This window comes from Priapulus caudatus, unplaced genomic scaffold (assembly GCF_000485595.1).
Source record: "Priapulus caudatus unplaced genomic scaffold, Priapulus_caudatus-5.0.1 Scaffold297, whole genome shotgun sequence".
Lineage (NCBI taxonomy): Eukaryota > Metazoa > Priapulida > Priapulimorpha > Priapulimorphida > Priapulidae > Priapulus > Priapulus caudatus.
The window spans coordinates 304106-308206 of NW_014577358.1; the positions used below are offsets into that span (position 1 = coordinate 304106).

Sequence of the window (4101 nt, forward strand, 5' to 3'; positions counted from 1 at the left end):
CCTAGGGCATCGAGATCACAAATTGTAAATTGACCAAAATCGAAGATGAACGGCGGCGACCATCTTGAATTCCAAGAAATGCTCAACGATGCATAGGTAGCAACCAAGCTAAATCAGCTCTCCTAACTATATAGAACACATTTCCATGAAAAAAGTTTAGAGTAATTAACATTGCAGGGTCCCATATAGGACATATAGGGCCGGCAAACCGACTACTGCAAGCAATTAGACACGAGTCACACGACCAGCATGAGAGTGCTCGAGAGTGTTGCCCGTGCATTTTCTCTCTTAAACTCTCTGACTCACTGTCGTTCTCTCTGTGTGTCTCTCTCTCCCTCCCCTCTCTCTCTCTCTATATATATATATATATTTAGTTTATTAACTCCTGATATAATATATATATATATCAAAAGTCCATAATAGAAGTCCATATATGCGTACGTGCGTGCGTGCATGCATGCGTGCGTGCGTGAATGCGTGCGTGCGTGTGTGCGTCTTCAGTAGTGAATCCGATCGTCTGCCAGTTACATATCTTCAGCTAAACATAGACCCACCTCAACACCAAGAACACGGTTACAGTCACAAAAAAACATTGAACACGGGCATGCGCGCAATAAGTATGCAGCAATAAATATAAATGCCATTCCATTCGTTGTACGAACAACATACACATTCTAAAATTCGCGCAGTTATTTCGCTGGTGGCCATGCGTCTTCTCGAGCCGTGTTCCCTCGCCGCCGTGCCGTAAAACACTGCACGCGGCGTCTCATTTGGCCTGCAGATGTAAAGAAATGCGCAGCCTTGGCACGCGCGTGCGTCGCTGTTGCGATGCGAAATTAGCTCCGACAACATCAAAAAATGCAACGTACGTGTCTCGTCCGGCGAAGCCACGAGCCGCGAGTACCGCTGACGGGACGCTATACGTCACGTGACAGGAAGCCGCGCGTCACGTGACAGGTGTGCAACGTCTAACGGCGGCAAAAAAATTACAGGTAGAGAATTTTTAACGCTGACGAAGTTTGCGTTACGTAGACAGACGGAAGATCTTTATCATTTACGAAGGCTGCCGGGACAAGCTGCTTACTTCTACCGGCATGCACACTGCGGTTGACTAATTGCCTAAATGCGCTCAGCTAGCATGCGGTCACATTTCGGCTTATGCTGACCGGATAGCATGTGGTAAATATCCGGTGTTTAGACAAGCAGTCTTAGAGCACACCGTCAGCTGCTAACAGTCCGGGCGTAGTTCGCCCGCGCACGCACGGGTTACTGCCCTAGACACTCGCGCGATGACGTCACACACTTATATGCCTAATTTATAGCGCTGGTAATTCTGGGAGCGATTGGGTTGAGATGAAGCGGCTACCATCTTTGTCTGTTTATGGTCGATAACGTAAGATGATATTGACTAACTGCATCTTGGGCGTACATGAAGTTTAATCGATGTTGTGATTTATTGTAGACGTTATTACAGGGGGCATCTATTTCCTGCACTATAGTTTATTTGTTATTCCACCCCTGTCGTAACGGTGCGTAAGATAATACGGTGATGTGAATTTGATGATATCGATGACGATGTCGTCGACGCAATACACTCTTCCGGTAAGCGTCGCATTTGATCAGAATGGAGCTAATTTAACGATTTCGCGCAATAAAGTTTTGATTCGATACAGTGCGATGCAAGTGAATCAATACCACTAGTCTATACTAATGTAACGCATCTAGACGGCGCGGTGACGTTGCGTCTGCTAGCAGACAGACGTGTTGTGTTGTTGCCGATTGTGTATATACTCCCGTGCTTACGCCCCCTGCTACGCCGTATCCTACACAGACCTATAGGCACACCGGGAACACTAATCCTAGACACGGTGGCTTAGGGTACAGACGCCACACCCTTGAATACGCGGAGCTCATGCATGCATGCATGCTGCACCGATGACGTAACCGGTGCTGTAGCGAACAGGTTATGATCGAATCGCCGCGAGTCATACTGCTGCACATAAATTTGGCTAGACTCCCGCTGCGTTCTATTCTTAAGTATGAAGTTAGGTATTCATTCTTTCGAGCATAGCGTTACGACGTGTTCGTGTGCGCGTGCGTCTGCGCGTGTGCGTGCCCATGTGTGTACGTGCGTGTGCTTGTGCGTCGACGCGTGTAAGTGCCTGTACGTGCGCGCGTGTCATGATTGTGCGTGTGTTTAATTGTGCTTGGGTGTGGATGTGCACATACAAACTTGATGTGTTGTTGGTGAACCTAAAGCTAAAGCTAAAAGACTAGCCTGGGTTGAATTTAGCCGCAATATTATTGGACCATCCCTGGTAATATATGCCACGCGCGTCCGTTAGAACATGTTCTAATGTGAGTGGTTTTCTAATTACACTCTCCCTTTCTGCTGTACCCTATTTGCACCGATTCCTCAGTACGAAGTATACTCAGTACGACTCCATTGTCCATGTCTTCTTAACGGATCAAGAATAAATAAAAACGAGATTCACCGCGTCCGTATGATAGGCACGTACATAACTTAGTAATCGACAGGCACTAGCGATTCAGGCGCTTGCTTGCCCTTGTTGCTCATCGTATCGAACGACAGGTGCTCATCGTAAAGAACGATCTCAAAGTCACGGCAGAGCCATTGTCAGAACAAGCGTACTTGACGAATATTTTGCGATGTTATATAGATTCATCACAGAATGATGTTGATTGCAATGTTCTACGTGTTTCATTATTCCGCATACCGTTACCTGGGCCCTGCTCCCCTCCACAGAGCTGAGACACATTTACACTACACTATTATAGTAGTAAATATAATTTAAATCATAATATTAATAATAATAGTAATAGTATATTAAAAGTATCATAATATATAGTAGTAGATATTATAAAGTATTATATAATAGTATATGGTATACTACTAATTAGAGTTTCTAGCAGGGAGCACATGTAGCGTGAAACTCAGACCTTCTGTAGAGCAATCACATCGTTTCTCGCAGCGGCAGTTCTCGCGATCAGTGCTAATAGCGCAAAACTCCAGCAATCGAGTGAAAACTGCCCCACCTCCTCAAACAGACAGCGTTGACCTCGTTGTAGCGAGCCGGATTCTAAATGTGAGCAGACGTACCATCGCATGCGTCGATCTCTCGGCCGTGCGCCGCTCACGTCGCTCCATTCACGTCTTGTTTCATCCGCTCCGTGCGCGTGTGTCTTCGCCTGCTCTGCCTGCTCCGCAGTTCATTCAACTATCTGCGTGTGTCTCCGCCGCCGCGGCGTGATCGCAGATGGGCGCTGCTGCTTCCCGTTCAACCCCGGAAGGATGCTGCTGCTGCTGCTGCTGCTGCTGGTGGTGGTGGTGGTGCTGCTGGTGGTGGTGCTGCTGCTGTTGCTGCTCGTGGTGGTGGTGGTGGTAGTGGTGTTGCTCTGCTGCTGCTGCTGCTGCTGCTGCTGATGCTGATGCTGATGCTGATGCTGATGCTGATGCTGATGCAACTGTTGCTGCTGCTGAAACTGCTGATGCTGCCGCCTGTGCTGCCGCTACCGCTGCTGGCGACGCTTCGTCATCGTGTGTGGCATCGGCTGCCCGTACGCGGATCGGCGAAGGAGAAGGACAGCGCGCGGGTAGAGTTGCAGTGGTCGCCACCTGCCGTCCGCTGACGGTCATCGGTCAAACACTCCCCGCTGTGATGCGATCACGAAACGACAACGGCGTCTATTTACAACTGAGAAAGCGTCGTGACATCCCGTAGCGCGGGCATTGTGTGTGTGCGTGGGTGTGTGTGTGTGTGTGTGTGTGTGTGTGTGTGTGTGTGTGTGTGTGTGTGTGTGTGTGTGTGGTGTGTGTGTGTGTGTGTGTATGTGTGTGTGTGGTGGTGTGTGTGTGTGCGTTGTGTGTGTGTGTGTGTGTGTGTGTGTGTGTGTGTGTGTTGTGGCTGTGTGTATGTGGGGGCGTGCGTGTATGTGTGTGTGTGTGTGTGTGTGTGTGTGTGTGTGCTGTGTGTGTGTGTGTGTGTGTTGTTATGGTGATGTGTGCTGTTGTGTGTTGTGTGTGTTGTGGGTGTGTGTGTGGTGTGTGGGTGGTTGTGTGTGTGTGTGGTGGTGCGTGCG

General features: G+C 48.8%; 1 protein-coding gene across 1 annotated transcript in view; it reads right to left on the reverse strand.

The window, feature by feature from the left end:
* The window catches only part of LOC106808701 (matrix metalloproteinase-2-like), a 7432-nt gene extending 4054 nt beyond the window's left edge, over positions 1–3378 (reverse strand). Inside the window, exon 1 of the mRNA XM_014811530.1 lies at positions 3122–3378. The gene's annotated coding sequence lies outside the window, so the exon portion shown is untranslated. The remainder of the gene's footprint in view (positions 1–3121) is intronic.
* Positions 3379–4101: the final 723 nt, after the last annotated feature.